Source organism: Theropithecus gelada, chromosome 2 (genome assembly GCF_003255815.1).
Source record: "Theropithecus gelada isolate Dixy chromosome 2, Tgel_1.0, whole genome shotgun sequence".
Classification (NCBI taxonomy): Eukaryota; Metazoa; Chordata; class Mammalia; order Primates; family Cercopithecidae; genus Theropithecus; species Theropithecus gelada.
In genome coordinates, this window is record NC_037669.1 from 118,850,005 (window position 1) to 118,869,109 (window position 19,105).

Consider the following 19,105-nt stretch of genomic DNA (forward strand, 5'->3'; position numbering starts at 1 on the left):
CTCTGTAACACTAATAATTTTTTTCTTGTTGTTATTGGAACCACAAAGTAATCGATTACCCTAATGAATATACAGATTTTCTTCAACATGAATGTTGCTTCTGAAAAGCAAAACTAATATTCTGAGAGAAAGCTCTGACAAAGCCCTCCTTCACGCAAGTTTCCAGCAGCCAGTGGGACATGTGAGCAACTAGGCAGTTTGCAAACATGTGGTTAAAACGTCCACAATTGTGCCAATTCTGACAATATTTTAAAAGGTTTCCTAGACACCTAACTTGCACGTAAGTCCATACATGATTTCAATGTGGATTAGGGCCAAATGTCCCAATAATATTCAGAATTTCAAGTTTTTAAAAATGACAGCTCCTTCCAGCCCAAGAATCAACCTCTATGTAGCACTGTATGCTTTTTTTTCCTCCCTACAAATGAGAAAATTAAATTTTCTTCATTTCCAGCCAGGGGCCACTCAAACAAATCTAATGGGTGTAGACAGCATTTCCTGCCTACTGCAAGGAAATAATGGGATTGTCATTATTAACATGGCCCAAGGCATGCACTGAGGTGGAGCACAGAAGAAATTGACCTTTAATTTTCATCAGTTAGACTGCACTGACTGCCTCGCTTAAAAAATAAAAAATAAAAGGTAGATGTTATTTTTCTTCAGCATTAAAGTCTAACACTAGCTCGTTCACTCTCATAGAGCAAGACAGGCTTCGATCCCTATTATCCTTTCCATTCAACTGTGTTTATGTCTAGAAAAAACCTGCCTGTAAAAGTTTCGTTCTTCCCCCAACCACTTTTACTTTTTTGGAGCTAGGCTTCCAATTTACAAGAAGCTGGTGAGGTTTAAGTACCTCTAAAGCAGAGAAACTATTCTATTGATCGACATCTCTGCCAAACATTCTATGTCATTTCAAAGAAAGGTGCATCCAAACAACAACGAGTGGCTAGGATCTCTAGAAATACTTTACGTACTTAACCTGCAAGGCACGGTTCCCCCACAGTGGTGTCTTTACACATGACAGAGATGAAGAACGCTGTCTGCAGTGGTGACCCAGAGATGAAAGGCAGGGCTTGGGAGCCCCACAGCTGCATCCACTAATGTCAAGACCTGATCTCTCTTAAAAAACAGAACAACATCCACAAAGACAGAGAAGGAATGGGAGGGAGTGACTCCCCTTTATTACAACGTTCCTTTGATCTTAGACTTAAGAAAGGAAGCAGAGCTGTCATATATCTATTAAAAAGGGACAACCTCTCTTTAAAGGGGCAGAAAGGAAGAAAAATATTGGTAGAAGTAGCACTTGCAATAACTAAGTACTGCTTGGCATTCAGATGCGCTTTCCCCCACAGGTGCTTTTGATATATGTTATTTCATTTTAGGTCCACACTACCTCACTAAGATAAACGGCTCGAGTATGACATTAAGGATGAGCTGGAAAGCTGTCACATGAACAGGGACACTCAAGGAGCCAAAGGCATGGTCAAGACAAAACTGATGGCTAATATTCACATATGCTTTTAAAGTAACTGGGAATGTTTTTAAATAATTATCCCATTAAGAAATACATCCAACAATTAAATCTGTCTGTAGTCACAGAATAAAGCAATAAAATAATAAAACAGCAGCAGCTACCACTTACTAATCGCTAATTCAAAACACTATGTTGAGCCAAACAGTCGTAACAAGACACAGAGAGACTGAGCATAAAACACTGAGAGTCCTAAGAAGACACTGAGAGACTGGGCAATTTAACCAGTGAGAGATGTGCACAGTACAGTCCCAAACTCAGATGTTTCCAGAGCACCAAAATATTAACTCCAAAAATATCAACTCCAAGTTAAGTGAGTAGTTTCCCATATCCCCTCCAATTATGAAAACTGTTTAACCAGCTATTATCTACAGACAACGGCTCAAGAATACCCAAGAAGCATGCGCTCCTTAAAAACGTTTCCTTTTCGAATGGCGTAAACCCGGGAGGCGGAGCTTGCAGTGAGCTGAGATCCGGCCACTGCACTCCAGCCAGGGCGACAGAGCGAGACTCCGTCTCAAAAAAAAAAAAAAAGTTTCCCTTTCATCTAATACATCTTGCCATTAAACTTTCTAGAAAATCATTCTATGCTTTCTCATGAAAAACGTTATGAAAGATTATTTCTTGGCTAAAACTGAAACTTACTGAAGATATACAAATACACCAATCTGTGTTAAAAATATATTTTTAAAAAAAAAAGTCCTTCATTAGTCTGCTAAGCAGGACATCTGATATCAGGCTAGAAACGTCCCTCTATTGGACTTACCGATGACCCAGAGGAAACTAGAATTTAGAAAACCTGCCATCCCACATGAAACATACTGGGAACAAGCTCAGTCACCTTCATCAGTGCCACATCCTTCCCCAGTCATCGCCTGTTCTCCCCTACTCACTCCTACTGCCCCTGCTCCTCACGAAAACAAGGAAGACAAACATGCAATTAGAACGTTAATGGCAAACACTTTGGACCCAAAATCACACTAAATGAAATGAAGCTAAAATAATCTATTAAAGACATTTATTTGAATCCTCTGTTCTTTTTTTGTCAACTAGTATGTCCTCAAAGGTTTGAATGAACTCCCGAGGACACTGAACTAATTTAAGAGAACTGCAAAGTGAAACATAAACAGGAAGTGACACTGTTTCCCTGTTTAAATTGAATACAATAAGCAAATGGTAAAAGCTAAAAAGCTATGTTTTCAAATTATTGAGATTGCCACAGGTGTCAATAAGATCTAATTAAAGCTACAGGACAATAATCACATAGCAAATAGGTCCAAAATCAAATAAAACTGGAAATAATTATGTTTCTTCATTAGTGAGGAAATTGTATAGTACATTAAGATATGTATTGCTAAACAAAGCCTGAAAGAAAATATAAACCTTAAAAATTGGTATCCATTTCTTCTCCTCCCACCTCGCTTTAAAAGAAAAAAAGGGGCCTTTTTTTAAGATGAACTTCCTAAAAGACTCCAAATTACTGATTTTATAGTAATTTCTTTAAAAATGAGTATAAATACAAAGCAAATTTTGGTGATAGTGGTGAAAGTGTGTGAGGTTAGAGAGAAGAGAGTCCAAGCAATTTTAAAGAAATATAAGGAAATAAAACACTCAAATCCTAAAATTACAATCTATTCCTCCTTTGATAGATGCTTAAAACTGTTCTCTTTACATCTTGAGGTATAATATTGATATTTAAGAAACTATATACTCTTAGGAATTAATTCAGTGCTATGGTGATCTGCATCATGAGGACCCACCACAGCAAGTCCTGAAAGCTGGAAGGAGGCAAAGGCTTCCCTGCCTCCTACTGTAGAGAGAGGGGTCAGGTGGGACCAGCATTAAGGACCACTTCTCTGGAGGTGATGCCCACCCCCACGCCCCCGTTTGGGGGCATTTTAGCACTTACAGCCTCCCTCCTGAGACAGGAGAGAAAGAAGGTGGTTCTAACAGTCCTCACCATTCTGTGGAAACAATCTCCAGAGAAGCACATAGCTCCTTCTAGACCACAAGGAATATTCCTGTGAAGAAGCCAGAAATGGTTTTTAGGCAACACAGCCTTGGGGGGCTGCATCTTCACTTAGTCTCTTTGTCCACACCACTCCACAAACACAAGGAAAGAAGCAAATCAGGCCGCTCTTCAGAGCCTTGTCCTTAACTCACCTTCAGTGAACTCACTTTCTAAAGATGGAGTCGAGCCCTACATGATTTCTAACAAAGGACGCATTTAGGGTTGCCAGCTACCCAGGTTTAGCCCGGGCCGTCTGGGAAAGCACAAGGCTTCTCTGAATCCTGAGGCCACCTTTAATTAACTGCAGGAGCTGCTCTCTGAGTTCTCAGAGATAGACACCCTCTAGTCCTTTGCTCATCCCCTCCCTGTGGCTGCCTTAGGTACAACCTAAACCACCAAACAGCATTAACCTTAAAAGGAGAAAAACAGTATTAGGAATAGAAGGATTTGCTTTCCCAGGTGCAAATTATAGGAATAGCATCTTATTCTTATTAACTTAAATGAAAGCTACTGGGGATGAACAGAACTGTTGTACCAGTGAGTAAAAGGACTCCCTTTCATAGAATGTTTAGAGTGTCCGAATAAGGTAAAACTTCACTTAGAGTGTCCGAATAAGGTAAAACTTCACTATCGTTTAACCAACTGCCTCAGATTGTTCCCATTCACTCTATTGCGTTTCTTATACATTACTTTCCATGAAGTACACTTTTATTCTCTGGTTTCTTTCATTCTAAGCTTAAGTTGCTACTACAGAGAACAATCTAGCAAAATCTTCCCCTTGGAAAATGTCCAGAATATTATTGTTTCAAAAGAAAATTTTAGGGTTGTTTTTTTTTTGTTTTTTGTTTTTTGTTTTTTTTGAGGCAGAGTCTCGCCCTGTTGCCCAGGCTGGAGTACAGGGCCATGGCGCGATCTCGGCTCACAGCAACCTCCGCCTCCCGGGTTCAAATGATTCTCCTGCCTCAGCCTCCCGAGTAGCTGGGATTACATGTGCCTGCCACCACACCTGGCAAATTTTTGTATTTTTAGTAGAGACGGGTTTCACCATGTTGGTTAGGTGGGTCTCCAACTCCTGACCTCAGGTTATCCACCCACCTCGGCCTCCCAAAGTACTGGGATTACAGGTGTGAGCCACCACACCCAGCCTAGATTTTAGTTTTCTAGACAATAGACCGGTTGAACACGTAGAAGGCATTCAGCTAATATTTAGCCTTCGTATTCAGCCGCCTGGGAACACAGACACTGTGCCAAGTCTAGAGATACAAATAAGATCATGAACCTGAACTACTGAGAAGCCGTGAGATACAGCTGAAAAAAGGTTTTAAATCACTCTAGGGGACCTTAGGAAAGTGTTTTAATGTTTTCGAGTATGCCTTCTCATCTTTGATTCACTCAATGAACACTTATGGGGGCACTCAATATGTACCAGCTTCTGTTGTGGACACTGGAAACACCTACAGAAAAACAGAGTATCTTCCAGAATTATTTTTAATGAAAGTGTGTATATAAATGGATAGATGTATACACACACACACAGAATATACATATGGATGGAATACATATTTACATGAAAGTGCCTGGCAAGTAGTGAGTGCTGGAAAATTGTTGGCCACTATTACTGCATTTTACATCTGCCTTGTGGTCAGAGGGTTTGGAAGTACAGTGCACAAAAGTGTCCTCATTTCTATATAAAACTGCCAATAGCTGGCTATCATTTTACTCCAAGGAATATGATGATTAAAACCTTCAATTTTGCCCTATCTCCTAACTGGAATCCTTTAATCTAAGCACTATTCTCACCTCTTTCCAGCCATTAGATTGAAAACCTTAAAGGGACAGAATACCAAGAGGGCCAACTCCCCAACTCCGAGTTCTCCAAACTTGTCTGATCATATAATTCACCTGATTTCCAGATCCCACCCCCAGATCTAAAGAACAAGAGCCCCACAGGCACCGCCCTCTCCAAACACACAGCCCTATAATGTCCCAGGAGATTCTTAACAGTCTTTAACTCCCCCTGCAAATAGCTGAGGTCATTCTCCTCAAGTTCTTTCCAAGGCATGCTCTTTGACCCTTTCTCCATGGCTTAGTTTAGCACTAACCAACACTTGGCCAGAATCAACTCTTTCAGCTGAGCCTCCAACAGCTCGGCAAGGCACATTTGGGGGAGGAGAGGGTTTCTGTCCCTTAATATGTCCTTTCCAGAATTTCACTTATAAAAGGATCATTTAAGGCCAGGCGTGGCTCAAGCCTGTAATCCCAGCACGTTGGGACGCCAAGGCGGGCGGATCGCTTGAGCCCAGGACTTCCACACCAGCCTGGGTAACATGGCAAGACCCCATCTCTACCAAAAAAAAAAAAAAAAAAATTAGCTGAGCACCTTGCCGGAGGCTGAGGTAGAAGGATCACTTGAGCCCAGGAGGTGGAGGCTGCAGTAAGCAGAGATCGCACCACTGCACTCCAGCCTGGGCAGCAGAGCCAGACCCTGTCTCAAAAAAAAAAAAAAAAAAGAAAAGAAAAAAGAAAAAAGACAAAGATTATTTTTTAAAAGGATCATTTAAAACTACCACAAACCTCTGAAAAGTTACATTATTTAAAAAAATAATTCCCTTAACATAATTTGAACTGACTCCAATAAACAAAATGCATGTAATGGAGGGCCCATATTTTCATGGAACAGAAATACGGCTTTTTATCCGAATTTTCCAAATCAATTCACAATCTGAGACATGAAAAAAGTCATGTATTCTCTGAAGAACATTCATTTCTTTAAAACAGCAGTGAATATAAAGCTAGCTTTGCACTACAGGTGACTCATACCTTTCATCTTCATTTGTTTAATTAAACATTTATTAGTTCCCTACTTGGAGGAAAAAACTCAAGAACATCATGGAAACACAAAAATGCCAAATATGGGCCATGTTCCAAAGAGAGGAGGTTCTTTGGCGGTGATTTATGAGACTTTGATGCACCTATCACCTGGGCAGTATACACTGAAACCAATTTGTAGTCTTTTACCTCTCACCCTCTTCCCAACCTTTCCCCTTGAGTCCCCAAAGTCCACTGTATCATTCTTATTGAAAGGCACTAAGTTTAAATGGTACATTCAAACTGGGGATCCAGCCACGCAGCCATGAAATGAACATTTACTGTGTATCCACGATGAAAAGACCCCAAGTTAAATCAGAAATCATCCCCCTACTCACAAATAAGGGAGACAAGGAGACTATTAGGCAACGATGAAAAAGTCAAGTCTTCTGAAAAGTACAGATAAAGTGCTAGAAGAAATTTAAGAAAATGGTTAAGTTAGGAGAAACCCCATCTCTACTAAAAAAAATTACAAAATTAGCCAGGTATGGTGGCGCATGCCTGTAATCCCAGCTACTCAGGAGGCTGAGGCAGGAGAATGGCTTGAAACCAGGAAGCAGAGGTTGCGGTGAGCCGAGATCGTGCCATTGCACTCCAGCCTGGGCAACAAGAGCGAAACTCCGTCTCAAAAAAGAAAAAAAAGAAAAGAAAATAAGTTATCTAAAACAACGGCTCTGGAACATAACAAGGATATGCAAAAAAAAAAAAAAAAAAAAAAGGGAGATCATTTTCTTTTGAATAGCCCAAAATCATTTAAGAGCATTCTAAAGCAATGTAGTAATTCTTCATATCACTCCTGGATATGAGGAGACCATGACTCTCAATACCTTTTGATATAGTAATGACCCTACTGCCAGAGAAATTAGTAGGCCACAAAAGTGATAGCTATGGTATGAAAAGCTCATTGAGTGGAGCTGTATCAAGCCATTTATATACACAGCAATATATATACACACACTATATAAAGAGTATACACACCATATATACACACTATTATACACACACACACACAAACACACACACAAACACACACAAGAAAATATACCCACAGAGGCCGGGCGTGGTAGCTCACGCCTGTAATCCCAGCACTTTGGGCGGCTAAGGCTAGTGGATCACCTGAGGTCGGGAGTTGGAGACCAGCCTGGCCAACATGATGAAATCCTGTCTCTACTAAAAATACAAAAATTAGCCAGGCATGGTGGCACGTGCCCCCAGCTGCTCCAAAGGCTGAGGCAGGAGAATCACATGAACCCGGGAGATGGAGGTTTCAGTGAGCCGAGATCATGCCACTGCACTCCAGCCTGGGTGACACAGTGAGACACCATCTCAAAAAAAAAAAAAAAAAAGAAAATATACCCACAGAGAATGCACGTACACATTACTACCACACTCTTGTAATCTGACACTGTTTTCCAGGAGTTCTGGAATGAATGGTAAACATTTTGTGGTAGTCAATGGTATGTAATTTTCCTTAAGAACTACTTGCATTTGAATTTAAATCTTTCCATTAGAATTTTTATCTGACATTTTGAGCATACGTACTTTTCATCGGACGTTTAGGCTTTGGTATCCCAACATTAAATGAAAATCTTGCCCATCTTTTGGTAAATGTGATCCAGCTACACTCAACATCAAATACCTCACAAGAAAAAACAGAGGGAGCAGAACCTACTATGCAATCATTAGATGCTAGAGACAAGTTCAGAGGAATAAAACAAAATATATGTGCTTTCTTCCATTCTATCCCTTTTGTAATTTGGTTTTACAGTCTAAGGAACTAAAGAATTCTAACACCTAATGCATTTCCAACATGAGTAAAGAGATGACTTAGACCATTTCTCTTAAACAGAAATCAAAGTTTTTCCACAGTACTAATGATGTCAAGAATGAATAAAATGTTTAAAAGTTAGGCCGGGCGCGGTGCCTCATGCCTATAATCCCAGCACTTTGGGAGGTAGAGGCGAGCAGACCACCTGAGGTCGGGAGTTCGAGACCAACCTGACCAACATGGAGAAACCCCGTCTCTACTAAAAATACAAAATTAGCCGGGGGTGGTGGTGCATGCCTGTAATCTCAGCTACTCATGAGGCTGAGGCAGGAGAATCACTTGAACCCGGGAGGCAGAGGTCGGGGTGAGCCGAGTTCACACCATTGCATTCCACACTGGACAACAAGAGCGAAATTCCGTCTCAAAAAAAAACAATATTTAAAGGTTAGAAAATGTCACAGGTCCGATTGTACACCTACTCCTGGATTTCTAAATGACTCGCTGTGCTATTCAGGATAGATTATCTTCATGTGCTTACATGGTCTGCAAATATTAATAAACTCCCTGATTCATCTCAATATTAAAATGCCCTTTTTTCCCCTCCAGAGATCTACTTTTAAACATTTTCCTCTTAAATTTAAGTCAGATAATAAAATAAGGAAACTCTCTGATCTCCAAAAAATGGCCTAGGGAAATCTCCATTTACACTGCAACAGAGAGATGAAGAAAAAATAACTACCTATATACCTGCCTGAAGTAGACCAAAGGGAGTAAACAGGCATATGGAGACTGTGTAGGATACATCTTCAATATTTACTTTTGCATTTTTTAATTGTCATAAGATATACATAACAAAAAATTTACCATTTTCTGCATTCAACTTAGTGGCATTACATACATTCATAATGTTGTACAACCATCGCCACTGTTCATTTCCAGAACTTTTTTTTATCATCCCAAACAGAAATTCTAAACCCATGAAACACTATCTCTCCATTTTCCCTTCCCCCAAGCCCTGGTAATCTCTATTCTACTTTTTGTCTCGATGAATTTACCCATCCTAGTCATCTCATGCCAGTAGATATATACAATACTTAAATTTTTGTGTCTGGCTTATTTCACCTAGCATAATGTTTTCAAGATTCATTCATGTTATGGCATGTATTAGAATTGCCTTTTTACAGCTGAATAACATTCCACTGTACCATAATATTCCAATATATAATATCATATTTTGTTTATTCATCTGTTGATGGACATGGATCATTTCTACCTTTTAAGTATTGTGAATAATGCTGCTATAAACACTGGCTTTTAAGTACCTGAGTCCCTGCTTTCTTTTGCGTACAGGAATAGGAATGGAATTGCTGAATCACATAGTATTTCTATGTGTAAATATTTATGAACTACAAAACTGTTTTCCACAGTAGCTGTATCATTTAACATTCCCAAAAGCAATACACAAGGATTCCAGCTCAATATATTTAAGTGTTCTCTAATTCACTACTTCAGAATAATGTTTACCTCTATTTCTTAATCAGAATTATTTTTCTTGAGATTAAAAAAACCATGATCGAAAAATCAGAAACAGCATCTAAAGACTTTTATTATTTTCTTTCCCATTGAATGATTTAAACAGTAAAAGATATAGAAGGTATAGAATGGGTTTTTTAAAACCTTTAAAATATTAAGAGAAAATGAAGCATAATGTCCTAGAAATACATTAAGTATCCTATACGTACAACTTGTACTGTAAAACTGGTCAAATCTGACCCCTAAGTAGTCACATACTAGAAAACGTCGCATATGAGTAACTGAGTATGAAACATAAAATATCCAGAAATCTTTTAAAAGAAACTTACTCTTGTTACTGGCAAGTTCATACAGTACCTGGAAATAAGCTGCCTAGGAGAATCTTGCTTTAGTAAAAGTAGAGGAGGAGGACATGTAATTAGCTTATCTAAATACTAAACTCAGGACTCTCCACAATCCTGCCCAAACACGAAGGCAGAAGAAATGAGCTAAAAGCAATAATGATGTTCTTAAACTTTTAACACCTGCTCTCACCAATCTGCCATCAAATGCTTACACGTGACAAAAGAAGTTAACAAGTAGCAAAACAAATGTCACTAGAAAAACACCAAAACCAATAAATAGGCATAGTTGGAGTCTATTGGTAGAGTGGAGTGGGGTGGGGTGGCGGAGGCAGATACTGTGCTTATTGTTGTGATATATTTTGCAAGCAAATAATATAGTTCTACCCATTGCTGGTAAACTGTTTGTAGTTCGCATGATAGCATTGAGTCAATCAACATTTATTTCATGGCAATCCACAGAGAACACTGACTTTCCAGGGGCTTCTGTATCTCTATGAAAAGACCACCAGCAGTCCAGCATCAGTGAATGCATTCTGCACTTTTACACTGCTTTTAAGTAAATTGATTTTTCCCAAGGTGCTTAAAAAGTGGTTTGTTCTTTTAATTAGGTAAATATTCCTCTAAAGATCTATTTAAACTTGATATTTACAGTAAAACCTTTTCATATAGAATAGGCAGCCAAACTTTATCCTAGCCTTGCCTGGATAATTGCAAATCCCTAATTAGTTACATCTAGAACAATGGAGTTATTTTTAATAGAGACCCCTCTTTCATAGGCTATGGGGAATCTTAAATCCCTTAAAAATAAATTAAACCATTATATTTCCTGGGATCTTAGAATCTTCAATTATTTCTAAAACATCCTACCTTTGTTCATGTATAAAGATCACTTTCTAGACAATTATTTCAACAGAAAACTTTTCATAATTGTGAGTTAAGATCATTTAAGTAAGTTTTTATGACTAGTTGGCCTTTATGAAAATCTTTACTACTCTTTCCAGGGTAAAAACAAAGATGTATCCTTAAATTCTAATATAATTTAGAAGGCTTAAAGTCTAACACAGCCTGAAGGTGCTCCAGTTTTTTTTTTTTTTTTTTTTTGAGACGGAGTCTCGCTCTGTCGCCCAGGCTGGAGTGCAGTGGCCGGATCTCAGCTCACTGCAAGCTCCGCCTCCCAGGTTCACGCCATTCTCCTGCCTCAGCCTCCCGAGTAGCTGGGACTACAGGCGCCTGCCACATCGCCCGGCTAGTTTTTTGTATTTTTTTTAGTAGAGACGGGGTTTCACCGTGTTAGCCAGGATGGTCTCGATCTCCTGACCTCGTGATCCGCCCGTCTCGGCCTCCCAAAGTGCTGGGATTACAGGGTTGAGCCACCGCGCCCGGCCCTGTGCTCCAGTTTTAGTATTTCTCAAATTTCAGAAGGTAGCAAAGAATTGAACTTAACCACCATCCAGCCTTAGGAGTTTGGTGGTAGATACTGTTCTCTATACAAGATTCCAAAAACATCAGAACAGAGTAGAATATTCCATTAACAAAGAACCTGGTCTAGATCTCAAAATATGCATTCTGAGTCAGTAAACAAGTAACTGAAATGAAATTACATTTTAAGCTCAAAAAGAATCATTTAACACAAGACACACTTTGATACTTACTAGAACCTCAAATAACACTAACTGTGACTCAACACCATTTCAGAAAAATCCCCCACCACCCCACAAAATGGTTATTTGAAGCTGATGAGGTATTTTAATGACATTATAAAAACAAAACAGGGCCGGGCAAGGTGGCTTATACCTATAATCCTAACACTTTGGAAGGCTGAAGCAGGGGTACTGCTTCAAGCCAGAAGTTAGAGACCAGCCTGAGCCACAAAGTGAGACCCTGTCTCTATAAAAATAAAAAAAAATATTAGCCAGGCATGGTGGCGTGAACCTATAGTCCTAGCTATAGCCATACTGGGGAGGCTGGGGTGGAAGGATCACTTGAGCCCAGGAGTCCGAAGCCATAGTGAGCTATGATAGAGCCACTGCACTCCAGCAGCAGTGAAATGCTGTATCTTAAAAAAGAAAAAGAAAAAAAAATTAGAAGGCAATGTCTAAACTGACACTGAGTATTGCCAAGGGCATCAGAAATTCTGATCCAACACTGACAGAACGCTAAACTTGCATATCTGAACCAGGGAGAAACAAAGAAAAATTCAAGAATCGAATATTTTCAAACTGACAAACATCCTCATCTGTATGTAGATGGCTGATCACGACTGTCTATCGATCTTATGTGATTTATACATGGTGGTTTTAAAAACATTTCTGTCCCCTGATCTTCAATTGGCACCCGACATACCTTCTGTTTCCAAGAACTGGTCCTTGACATTAAACCTGCACCATGAACAAACTCCCCTCCAGGTGAGCTTGTTACTAGGGTCTGGCCTCTCACTGGATATACCTTGCAAAGTGCTCAAGTACCATCAAGTCGTCCTCTCAGTTGGGCCTGTGCTTGTCTACCTGCCCCTATCTAGCCACAATAATTCAAGCATTCTCTCCCTCTTTAAAACACATAATGCCATAACCATACTATATATTTTAAGGGAAAATACATATATAAAGACACTCAGAAACTAAAGTACAAAGCTTCTCCTGAACCACCTAAGTGAATTCTCAACAGCTTTAAGAGTGAGAATTAATTTACTTGAAAATAATGTCTTACCACATAAAAATCCCACTTAATGGATTAACCTCATTAACATGAAGAAAAGGCAATTGTGATTTCTAAAGTGGAAAGGCAGGTAGGTTGCAAAGATTCCCCTACACTGAAAATATGATTCTTTTCCATTCTTAGCTGTAATTGCTGAAAGCTCAAGTAATAGGCTAAGAAAACATACAAGGAGTAAAACCTTATGACTCTATCATTCAGTACTGAAAGTTCCTCTAAGAGACTGCACTTCTTCCCCCCCACCTCAAAAACAGCCCTGAATCAAGCCTGGCCTGCCCACTTCAGCAACACTAGCCCAGCTACAGACCAACTTCCCAAAAACACAGATATGGGACAACTTACGTACAGTACAACTTTGGAGAGGTCACAAATCACCTATTCCATTAGGAGTGGGGTGAAAATAAAATACAACATCTAAAGCTTGGACCTTATTTACTGATCACAAAGAGAAAAATAAATCATTTTTCCAACTGTCCAAGCACAATTTGGAGGTCTCTGAAAATGTGCAAAGAAATACCATAGGACCAGCTCAGTTTTAAACTTTGGAATATAATGAACTATGGGGTTTGTATAAGGCTTTGCCAAACACTTTTCAATACACTGACTCATTAATCCCTTGTGACAACCATTTGAAAAGGTATGAGTTAGATCTTTCCTCCTTATATTAAAATGAGGAAACCCAGACTAAGAGAGATTCAAAAGCTTATCAAGGACCCAGCTAGAAAGTAAAGTTATCCCTTGGCAGAGAAGATATTCTGATTTCAAACTGATGCTCAGATGTGGCCCTCAATCTTTGTCCATCATTTAAACATCTTTATTCCTTAAGATTATAGTAAATTTGTCATTTGTATTAAGCACTTGGGGATGTCCTACAAATCAAACCATATGTCATGGGTTAAATCATGTTTCCTATATTTGTCACACTCACTAGGACACTATAATCCTATTTATAACATGGTTCTTATCCTGAAAATAGTACAGTGGTATCTTATCCTTGAAAATAGTACAGTGGTCCCAATGGTCAGGAATGGGTATGAACAGGATGTTTCAGTTATCTGAACAGTCTCAGTAACTGACGCCTTACCTACAGTTGAATTAACAATTTTCAAAGAGCTGGAAGCAATGTAATTCACATAACACTAAAATAACTTAGAACAATTTAAAGATAATTTACAGACATAGGTCCTTCAGGATATGTCTAAACATTATGAACTGCAATTATCCCTGGACAGTACTATAACTATGGAAGATACAGTAGATTCAGATATACTTATACTGAACCTGGCAGTTGCCTCTTAAAAATCCTAATAAAAAGAGATTACATTATAATTTGCCTTTTCCTGAGGGTAGTGCACCAAAAAAAAAAGGTATTGGGTTATAGGATATGTATAGATAGAATCCAATCTAGATAAAAGAATGCTTACTTTAACATGAGTTGGAATATTCACCATTCCATACAAAATCAGAAAGTTGTTGAAATTCCTTTTAGCAAATGAAACTCTAAAATTCAATGAATTTAAATTAAATCCACTAATCAGAAAAGTATTTGATCATCTGCATCAAACAGATCTTTCTTACTGTTTTAATCTTACACATATTCTTCCCAATTCATGGATGAATCCAATGTGTTTGATATTTGATTTTTATACTCTGATAGTAAAAGAATAATTTTGATTCTTCAGATTACTTCTGCAGCTACATAAGGAAAAGTGAATAATGGTTTACTGATACTTATGAAGTCATCTGAAAAGAACTGTCCAATGAACGGATGAACATGGGTATGAGAGGATCATTTTTTTCAACTTTCTATTACTGACTTTTCATATTGTTTCCTATTTGTACTCTTTTATTACACTAAAATAACCAACAAGCTCTGACTACTTTTTCAGCAATTCCTATGTACAATTCCTATATTAAAACAAAAAAGAACATGTCATTTAAAGTTTTTCCCACCAGCTTTAACTATGACATGTAAGCATTGTTTTTAAAACCAAATAGTTAACAAATAATATGCATATTTTATCCACTCTACATAGGAAAGCAAAGTTGAGCTATAGCTAACTCAGTCTTTAAGTTCCATTTAAGGGCTGAATGTAACTTCTGATATCATAGAAGAAAGAAAAATGAACTAAGAGATCTGAAGAGCAGTATGCAGCCTGGACAACATAGTGAGATCTGTCTCTACAAAAAAAATAATAATAATAAAAATAATAATAATAATAAATATCCTGGCATGGTAGCGTGCACACCTGTAGTCCCAGCTACTGGAGAGGCTAAGGTGAGAGGATCACTTCAGCCTGGGAAGTGGAGGCTACAGTGAGCCGTGATCATGCCACTGCACTCCAGCCTGGGTAACAGAACGAGACTCTGTCTCAAAGTAAAATAAAGAGCAATATGACCAAGCTACATGTGAAAGATTTGGGAGTCAAAAAGTTCTACACTTTGCTCTCCAATATGGTAACCACTAGCCACAAGTGGAAATTACAAGTAAATAAAACTTAGGCCGGGTGCGGTGGCTCACACCTGTAATTCCAGCACTCTGGGAGCCCGAGGCGGGTGGATCACCTGAAGTCAGGAGTTCATGACCGGCCTGGCTAACACGGTGAAAACCCGTCTCTGCTAAAAAATATAAAAATTAGCCAGGCATGGTGGCAGGCGCCTGTAATCCCAGCTACTCGGGAGGCTGAGGCAGGAGAATCGCTTGAACCCGGGAGGCGGAGGCTGCAGTTAGCCGAGATCGCGCCACTGCACTCCAGCCTGGGAGACAGAGCGAGAATCCATGTCAACTCGCCAGGCGGAGGTGGCAGTGAGCCGAGATTGCGCCACTGCACTCACTCTAGCCTAGGCGACAGAGCGAGACTCCATTCCAAAAAAAATAATTAAACTGTTGTTTCTCAGTCCACTAGTTACATTTCAAAGACAGTTATATGTGCCTTGTGGCTGCTAAACTGGACAGCACAGACAGAACCATTTCCAACACTTAAGAAAATTCCACTGGATGACACCATTGGTAGCTACATGATCTTATGCAAGTTACTTAATTTCTGTAAATCTCAATGCCCTTATTTGTAAAGTGTGCATAACACAACCTAAATCGAAAGACTATTAGAATTTTAATGAGATAATGTATAAAAGCACAGGAATTAGTGCTTAGTACACATCAGATACCCCAGAAAGGAGCTATTAACACAATCCTGTATTAAACTTTCGTCTATAATGGTGACCCTCGACAAGTCACTTTCCCTTCCGGGGCCTCATTTTCCAAACTGACAAGTGTGAGAAATTCTTCTAGTTAGCTTCTAATGAACATATCAATCAAATGCTACCAGGTTAAATAAAGTATTGAGCAAAAGGAGCACAAACTCCTACTGAGTAAACTGTTACCTAGGCTCCAAGAGCCTAGAGCTTCCTCACAGATCCCAAGCATTCTTCAAGAAACCCCAGAAGACTGGCTCTCCAATATAACCCATCGTCTGATGTGCGCTATTTATAAAGTCTGTCTTAAAAGATTACCGGAATATCTTTCTGAAATTGTGTATACTGTAATTAGAAGCTACAACCTCCTATTTCATGATGAGATCCTGCGGTTTTAACATCTTTTAAATGAACACTATCTTTACAGATGAATTTTTTTTTATCTTAAAGTCATTTAAACCACAACACTTCAAAAGCACGTGAGTTTAAAAACAATTTTGTAATGACTGATTTTTTTTTTTTAAATCAACTATGCCTCATTCTCAGTCAGCCTGTGGGTGCCCCTCTGGTATCTAAACAAAGTGAGAATTGTACCTTCATGGGTGAGGTCCTTTCGCAGGGCCAGAAACATGCCCAAAGACTTTATCCTCGTTAACAGCTGCTCCCAGGGAGCCAGGAAATTTACTGATCCAGTAAATTTCAGAGTCAGCCTCCAATGAGGGGGAACCAAGGGCCCCCACAAAAGGCACAAAACCAGCGCTCCAGGCTGCTATCCACTGTGGGGCGTTGCCCAGGCACCTAGGGTCACAGCTTTAACTTAGGGGTGGAGGAGCAACTCCAGCAGCAGAAATCATTACAGAGCGAAGCAATTTTGCCCAAGGCCTGAAGCCTCAAAAAAAAAGTGTTATTCCAGAGCAGATTCCTTTTCTTCCGGGTCTGTCTGCTCCTTCTGACTCTTTGCCCACAACCACCGTGCCTCCCCATTCTCAATGCCCCACCTCCTGCCACATTTATTTAAAAAAAAAAAGAACAAGGAGGAGGAGGAGAAGAAAAGGAAGGAAGGAAGGAAGGAAGGAAGGAAGGAAGGAAGGAAGGAAGGAAGGAAGGAAGGAAGGGAGGGAGGGAGGGAGGGAGGGAGGGAGGGAGGGAGAAGGAAGGAGAGAGAAGGAGAAAGAAAGAAAACTATTTTAAAAAGCATATTCCCTCTCCCTTAGCTTTCCCTAGGAAGGCCTGGAAACTGGAGGAAATTCAAATCAAATTAGTTGCACATTAAAAAATAAACAGACAAGCAATCAGGAGGTGCCCACCCAACAAAAGACCTCACCCGTTCCAAAATATGATTAAGCCTGGGAGGGAAGAGGGGGAGGGGGACTAGAAACCAGCAGGGATGGAGAGATAAACCTGTGGATTTTTGGCCCCAGCGTTGACCCATTGCGGCCAAATTCTAAATTTTGTTTAAAGAAAATGCTGAGTTGAGGAGAAAAGAAAATAAAAAGTTATAACTTTTAAGGAAGTCTGCAAACGGCAATGTCTGAATAAAATGCCATTGCTTCCCTTCGTCTGGGATGGCAGGGTGGGAGCTGAGATTCCAAAAGCTCCAACTCCGACCGCGCACTCCTGGAAGCCTCCCCGCCAAAGGCGCCGCCGGGCGGCGCAGCCCAGTCTCCCGAGACGGCGGGTCCCGGTCCTCTGGCTCCCACGGGACGCCAGGACCCGGACCTCTGGGAAAGTTCGCGGGCACAGCCCGAGGCCCCACTTTCTGCCGAGAGTGACAGGCCCTTCCCACGCCTGCCGGCCCCAGCCCAGCCGCGGGCACCAGACGGTCCGCGCGGCCTCTCCTGGCCGCCTCGGGGAGCAGATTCCGCCCGCCCGCCCCACCCCCGGCCGAGGCGCCCCTCGGGGTGACGGACTGACCGGAGCTCCGCTGGCCCACACACCGGGTCGCCCGCTCCTTCCCGCCGCGCCCCGCTCCCCCGCCCGAGCTTCCAGCCGCCAGGCTCGCCAAGTCCGGCCGCGGCCGCCGGTTACCGCCCCCAGCCCGGGGGGAGCCCGGGGGGCAGGACGGGGAGGGAGGACGTGGCGCGCTCGGAGGTGGCCAGCAGCGGGGCGGGGAGTGTCCCGGAGAGGCCCAGCCGGGGGCGGGGGAGCCAGGCCGGCGCGGGCTCGGGACCCTCCCCGAGAGCATCCCCGGGTTCGAGGCCCCCGACTGCCCCCGCCGGCGCGGAGAGGCGGCCCCAACTTCCAGCCCCACTTCGCACACCCGCCCTCTTTCCTCCACCATATGGAAATCTACAGCCTCAGAAAGTGACACGTCGAAGATTCCTCGGCCTCGCCGCCCGCCCTCCCCCTCCTGGGCAGCGTTCCTGCCGCGGAGATTCCGGGAGGGGGAGCGGATTCCTCGGACAAAATCTGCTGGGAAGGCTGGGGGTGGGGGGAGGCCGCGAGCCACTGCCCCAATTTTTTTTTTAAGAGGAATCTACCCGTTTCTTTCACTCCTGCAAACCCTGAGGCAGGGGGCACAGGCGGGGAACCCGACCGCAGCAAGGCGGGGGCCGCCCCCTCCCGGGTCCCGTGTTCCCGGGGTGCCCAGGCGAGCGCGGGGCGCCCCAGCACTCCGGCGCCAAGTTTTTGCCGGGAAGCCCAGGGCGCTCCCGGGACAGGGACGCACTTTGGCGGACTCGGCGTCAGGCCGGGGCTTTCCAGTGCACCGGACCCGGCGATTGCGCGTCGGGTCCGGGTCTCCTCCAGTTCCCGGCTCCTGCACGCCTTACCTTCCCTAGGGCTGAAACGCGGGGCTCCGGGCGCACCACACACCGGGTCGCCCACGCCTTCCCAGCCGGCAGCCCAAAGGATTCCTGACGCCCCCTTGCTGCTCCCGCCGCCGCCGCTCTCCTCCTCCTCCAGCCGCCGCCGCCGCCGCCGCCGCTCAAATAACTACCAGGAGGGTTTGATGGGGGATTCCGCCATGTCAATGATGTCGGGACCACATGGGGATTTGGGGCCCGCCCACTACCGTAAACCGCCGAGTATACCTGCCGCCACAATCGCAGGCTCGCAGAAGCTGTTGTCCCCGGCCCTGCCTAGCTAAGCAGAAACTCCTTTTGGTTCAGCCAGACTAAAGAAACCTGACGCTTAGGGAGCTA

General features: G+C 42.0%; 1 protein-coding gene across 2 annotated transcripts in view; it reads right to left on the bottom strand.

Moving 5' to 3' along the window:
- Window positions 1–18,890, bottom strand: part of FNDC3B (fibronectin type III domain containing 3B) — a 364,055-nt gene extending 345,165 nt beyond the window's left edge. Inside the window, exon 1 of one of the 2 annotated variants that reach the window (XM_025375210.1) lies at window positions 18,734–18,890. The gene's annotated coding sequence lies outside the window, so the exon portion shown is untranslated. Of the gene's footprint in view, window positions 1–17,876; window positions 17,948–18,733 lie in introns of those variants that run through there. The other variant, XM_025375209.1, reaches the window with a different exon arrangement.
- Between the last annotated feature and the right edge of the window lie 215 nt (window positions 18,891–19,105).